Here is a 6844-nt window from a genome sequence, read left to right as displayed (position 1 = left end):
AAAACATATTTTCACGAGTGGCGAAGCCAGGAGTGAAAATGTAGTTTTTTTATGATCACGAGTGAAATTAAATGCGATCTTACACTGAAATAAACAAATTTTCTGTTTCTTTTATGCTTATTTTCGGAGTTTTATTTGTTTTTTATTTATTTCTGAATTACCCCCTTCTTTGAAAAGGGTGGGCTTTACGCCGCTACCCGTGGGGCGCCCCTCATGCATAATTATAGCTGTCAACTTTTTTACTTTCGGTTTGCTGAGAAATAGTTCTCTGCTATTCATTCTTATAGCTTAATATTCGCTCGTTTTTTATTGCAAAGCTTTATGAACAGTAAAAAATGAAGTATTATTAGTGCACAAATGTTCCAAAAAATAATGAAAACACTTTTTATTTTAACCAAATTACTACGCCGCTATTTATAGAATGAAAATTTGGAAGGTCAAATGTGTTAGCAAAACAAATGTGGATACTCATTGGATTTTAACCATTCTTCTTAGTTTAAGACTGCATATACGCGTGTTTTTATAGTAAGTTAATATACAGTCATCTTACTGTCAGAGACCAGTCTGTTTCGCTTTAAAATGTTTGTTTTCCAGAAGAGTAAATGCCACGCTAGTTTGTTGACACATTTTGAGATGTGGGTGGGGTAAAAAAATATTGGATCTATCTGTAAATTGTTGTGTGAATTCTCCAGGAAGCTCATTTTACGTACTACAACGGTTAACAGTTCAAAATACATTTGATCGATGCTATAAAATTTTATTTATCTTCGAACAGTTGTTTTTGTCTGTAATTTGTTTGGAATGAAAGCAAATGTTCGAACATTCAGCTTCAAAGATCAGTAAAATGTTTGATAAACGGGATAACCGGTAATAAACGGTAAGTTGTTAATTTCCAATTATATATTTATTTAAATTTATAAAATATTTCTTTATGTAACAACAAAGGATTTTAAAAGTAGTTCTGAAAATTGATATTTTCACTCCTTATTTTGCAGTGAAAATATCAAATTGATATTTTCACTGTTGTTATTTCACTGTTAAAACCCCATATTTCATTGTAAAGCATGAAAGAAATGGACATCTATTTTATTTTAATTTGAATATATAATCTAGGGGTTTTCATGATCAATGACTTTTTCAATGATTCGGCCCCTACACTAAATTGTCAAAATGCCTAGTGTTTGACAAAGCGTTTAAAAAATGTTCATTGAATACACCAGAATGCATTATTTCTGACTAAATGTTCTGGAATAAAAACCCATCTCCCTCTTACTCTCTCGTGCCACATTTAGATCATTTGACAGTCCGTTTTTTGGGAAGGGGCACGTTGTATCCCGAAGTTTCGCCTTCTTCAAAAACACTCCTTGACCCCCAACTCCCTGGAAATTATGTTTTCTTGGATATGTGTTCCTTTCGTGCTCTTTAGATAATGTTTTGATAAATCGGACAAAGTTTGTTTATTTTTAGGAATCAAGAAAGATGGGTCGAGTCAGGCCTGTCAAAGAAAAATCAGTATAGTACAGTTAGAACCTATTCAGCCTCAACTGAACAGCCTCAACTGAAGGCAAACATCAGAATCTGTACAGCCTCAGCTTAAGACAAACATTGGAATCTATACAGCCTCAGCTTAAGACAAACATTAGAATCTATACAGCCTCAACTGAAGACAAACATTAGAATCTAAACAGCCTCAGCTTAAGACAAACATTGGAATCTATACAGCCTCAACTTAAGACAAACATTGGAATCTATACAGCCTCAACTCAAGGCAATCATTAAAATCTATACATCTTCAAGTTAGGACAAACATTGGTGTCTATACAGTCTCAGTATTGTCTTGTACATATACAGCTTTTAAAAAGTATTTATCAACAGCTTTGGTTCTTAATCTGTTTTATTGATCATATACAATGTATTATATAAATGAGGTACACTGAATGTAGCAATCACATGTAAGGAAACCCTTAGATATTTTGTAAGAAAAATGTTGTTGAGTTCTCTGTAGCCACTCAATATGTATATGCATAAAGAACAAATTTTACAACCAAGAATATATCTGTTTTATCTTGAAGGCTATGAATGGACATGTACATGTACCCTATGGCACCGATACAATATATTCAAAATAACAACACATTTAAATTTATTAAAATGTTTGATAATATACGAATGGGTATTCAATGAAGAGTATAATAAATACAGTTTAAAATGGTTAAACTAAAATGACACATTTGGACTTGTTTCGTACAGTAAAATGAAGAGACTGAAGGTGCACATAGTGTCAACATAAATACAAACTATCCCCAAATAAGAAAATGTTATGATAAAGGTTGATTACTCACCACTTAACCTCATAAAAATACACGTAGTTACAAGACAAATTTCAAGTTTGTGGATGAAACAAATGGAACACATCCAAGTTAACTGAAGACTCTGACTATGTCTGGATTTATCTTATCTTGCACTGTCAAAGAATATTTTTTCCATATCCATGTTTAATGGAATATCATTACTATTAATATAGATAGTCATTATTGTAGTGCATACTTGTTATGTAAGTTAAAATAAATCATGTTCAAATAGCAAAGGAAACACATCCAGATTGTCAACTGTAGTGTGAACTTCATTATTTCTTTACTTTCTATGTTAAGAGAACCTTTCTTTCTGTTCTTTGCCTGAAAAATAAATAATAAAGATATAGATTAAAAGCATCCCCATTTACCAAAGATCAGCAATTTTTTGGCAATCTTGGGCATTTATCAGTTTATATGCAATACAGGAATAAATGCTGTTAGCAGGAAATTACAAGAATTTCAAATGCATAAACAACATGTTTGCATAAAGTTTAGTTGTAGAGGATCTTTTAGGATTATGATATAGTAATACTGGCAAATTGAAATTGGAATACATGATACTTATTTCATGGCAAGATTTAAAGTTTAACACAGTATTCACATATTTAGAAGCAAACAAATACAACATACATATTATCGTTCTTCAATGCTGCAAGCAAATCCTCATTCGCCAACTCTCGAACACCATTTTTCCATGAGTACATACTGCAATTAAATCTTAATATAAAAGAAAATTCTATAAAAAATCTTTCTTTTGATCACCTTCAAAAAATCAAAGTCTTAAAACCTATTGTGCAAATATAAGAAGTTTTTTTTTAAAACAAAAGTATGCTATTTTGATGGCCTGTACGATAGTATTAGGCAAAATATATTAAAACATACTTTGTGGTTTGCTTTACTGTCATGATATTATTTCAAAGTCTGAAGCAGTTAAATATTCCTAAAAATCCAATAAAGAAAAAAAGTCCAATTCTAGGATCACAATACACATTATATCATATTGGAAAACATGATTAAAAAAGGTGTTTTAAACATTTCTTGTTAACATTACCAAACAATAAGACTCTTTCCTGTCTTCCCTCATCATATTGCTCTCAACAATCTGCATAACCTGAAATTATATTTGAATAATGCAATACTTGATAACTTTGTCATTATCAACTATGGCTGTAAGTCTTGGTATAAAAGCTTTCAGTTCCCACAGTCTTTGATATTCTTGAAGATATATTACAAAAAGAAAAAGAAAATCTTTACTGTGCATGATATGGGTTAGGGTTATCTGCTTTCATTGCCACAATTGATGAAAATAAAATTTGGACAAATGGGAGCAATTCTCTCAATTAGAATCTGACATTGCATTAAGAATGTTATGCATCAGTCATTTATAACCACAAACACTTGACAAAGTACCATTATGAACCAAACATACATAAAATAACATTCAAATATTCGTCTTTGATATTTCAAAGTAAAATCATATATCTTTTACTGTTAGCATACTTGATCCCAATCCTTACGTACCACAGCGACACATCATGGTGACGGAGCACTTACAAAGTTGACTTGAGGCTGTTTATCCATGTCGACATATTGGAAGTCCAAGTTATAATCCTTAAAAGAGTTATTATACTAAAACGGGAGCTTAAAGGGCTATCCGGAAATAAAACTAGTTGAAATGGTCGCAGTCAACAGTTTCATGGTTTACTTTACGGAAAAATTTAAGGGTGTATAGATTCCAATGGTCAGACTGTAAGCGTGTATAGAATATAACGTCGACCGTATATTTTAGTTTCATGTAACCCTGAGTAATAAGATGTTTTCCGTGTTCATCAAATAAATATTTATACTGTTAAATACTGTGAAATAAACAAAGGAAAACACACAAACAATTTTCGGGTTTTGAATACATTTCAATACTTTTAATAATAAGGCAACCCGAGCATCGACAATAAATGAGCCAGTTGATATATAGACATATATACCAGACGAAACATTCTCAAAATACTGTCTTATCAATTAACAGACAAAGAGTCATATTCCTTCTTTAAAATACATCATCTTTAAAAACTAATGATTTTAAGATACAATTAAATTCAAACTGCTTAATTACGTATAGTTAAGACTGGGGACATAAAACCCTATCAAATAGTCAATGCTATGGGATCAAGCCATATATTATCATTCATTGTAGGTATCGCGGAAGTTTGGTTACACAATTACTCTGTTTTTGTTTTATCATTGCATATACAGTTGAAATAGATTTAAAAAAAAAATGTCTTTCAATAACCTTAACATTAAGTGTTGTCATGGATGAACCTTTTTTTAAAAAGTATATTTAACTGCAGGGCCTCATTTGGACATTAATAACAAAAGAAATGGTATGTAAATCAGAGCTCATTTTCGTGCATTGTTCTAAATATCGATAAGGAAGTCTTGTGTTTTGGAAATGTTTGTTTAACATTTGTTGTACTAATGATTTCAAGCATTTTGATTTTTATTTGACTAAAAGTATTGAAGAAGTTAAGTTTATCGAAACTTTTATATATTTGACATTAATCTGTGTATGTAGCTTTACGGGTCTTTTATGTAACAATATTTTGCCTTAATTAAAAAAGTAAATGTATGTTTCATGGGTATGCTGTTTGTTTGCTATAGGACAAAATTAAAGACGCGAAATTTGATCTATAAAGGTAGAGCTTGACATAAGATCTTGACCTACACTGAACTACTGAGATGTGAGCACCCTATGGTTGCGTGATTTCATCATATACTTATATAAAATCTTTGATAAGTATAAGTGCATTGCAAGGTGATCAAATTGAGGCATGGGCTTTATTTAAAATAAATCTTATATAATTAAGACTGTTTACTACTCAGCTGCTTTGTGTTTTTAAGATGCAAATATTGATTTATTTGTATCTGTGATAACATTAAATAACTGGATTGGTTTTTTTTCGCTCGTTTAATATACTTGCAACTAAATAAATAACATATTGTTGATAAATTTTCGTATGAAGGTAACTGTCATATGTATGTGTGGATTCTGAATGCATATTGACTTAATATTATTTTGGTGTCCTAAACAAAGAGAAAATTATTTAGATTTACTGAAAATAATTTGAAAGATTTGTCTTAAATGTGTGATATCTATTTAAGTAATAAGAAAATATATCAACTTATATAACATTTCGGATGATCTACTTACGGCCACGTATTTTACAAAATAGGAATCAGCAAGCCCATAATAATATGCGGGTAATATTCCTTGGCAACGATTTTACTGTAGATTATAGATTATGTCTGAGCCATTCCTGACCAAACACCGTTCAAGTGGGAAGTTTTTGCATCCCAATGGTGGAACGAGCAACCCCACGGATGGGACCACTGGCGCTTCTGCAAAAAGTTAGACTACTGGGGCTTCATCGAGCACGTCGCCAGTGGCAAACGCATCAATCCGAATTGCAACAGTATGTCCCCTTGGAACGGAACTAGGCTGGTCATCCACGGCGACCGCCATTTTGGCGCACTGTTTGTTCTCGGTGGCAAAAACAATCGAATTATTCACAACAGCGGAAGGTTGGTAAACATACCAATGCTATAATTCGTATACTTAAACACTAGATGTTGATAGTGGTTGATATGTTTCTTGTTATTTCGAACGTAACGCAGTATCTTATGAAAATGTATCTCATAATACATACCCTTTATTGATATTTACAATGTTTTTCATTAGATCACTTCTTAAATATGTTTCTTTATATTTCTACTTTTCAGTTATGAGCATCCAGATGGGGGGACAGCCTGGTTAACGTAATGAAACCTGGGTCGTCCTCCACCCAAATGTCATCGGTAAGTGGGAGATAAACAACGCCGTCATCAATATATATGCAAAAAGCTACAGAAACAAGCTCAGTGGTAAAAAATGTTTAAACATAAACCCGGGTTAATGGTACTGGGCAAACGCCAAAGACATAGAACACAAAATCACAAGAAACATAGAAGAACACCCGAAGGCCGAGCATAAGCGTACAAGCTCAGTCAAGATTGGTAAGACCAAGACAGAAAGTACGACCTCGACGTTTGAATGCACATGGGAGTCTTCATTCGGCGTGAATATTAAGGCGATCACAGCCTCCGTGAGTCAATCAGTGAGGTTTATGATTGAGAAAAATTCGACTGAAACGTGGTCAAATGAAACAACAAGAACAAAGGAGATTACCGGCAAGTGTTTGCGATGTTCATGTTCATTTTTGCTAAATCAAATTCAAGGTCTGAAATCTTTGAAAGACTCCAAGCCCTATCTAGATTAGAGATGTTTGTGTTTTTCAATCAATTACTCATTTCATCTAATTAATAATTATAAGGAGTTGAGTATTTGTATATGATTGAAAAATGGAACACTATCAAAATTGGGCTTTCGTCATCTTTATAATACAAACGTCACAAGTTTTCATATTTAATCTCGATTTGAGACAATATACCAATTGGTT

At 32.2% G+C, this 6844-nt stretch overlaps 1 long non-coding RNA gene across 1 annotated transcript; it reads right to left on the bottom strand.

Moving 5' to 3' along the window:
• Positions 1 to 2307: 2307 nt before the first annotated feature.
• Positions 2308 to 4077, bottom strand: LOC128243572 (uncharacterized). Its single transcript, XR_008262854.1, has 4 exons — positions 3876 to 4077; positions 3406 to 3465; positions 2985 to 3059; positions 2308 to 2675 (listed from the first exon to the last, which is right to left on the bottom strand). It is a non-coding gene; the product is annotated as an uncharacterized LOC128243572 (long non-coding RNA).
• Positions 4078 to 6844: the final 2767 nt, after the last annotated feature.

The sequence above is a fragment of the Mya arenaria genome, chromosome 8, assembly GCF_026914265.1.
Source record: "Mya arenaria isolate MELC-2E11 chromosome 8, ASM2691426v1".
NCBI lineage: Eukaryota > Metazoa > Mollusca > Bivalvia > Myida > Myidae > Mya > Mya arenaria.
This window is presented reverse-complemented; position numbering and strand designations above follow the sequence as displayed.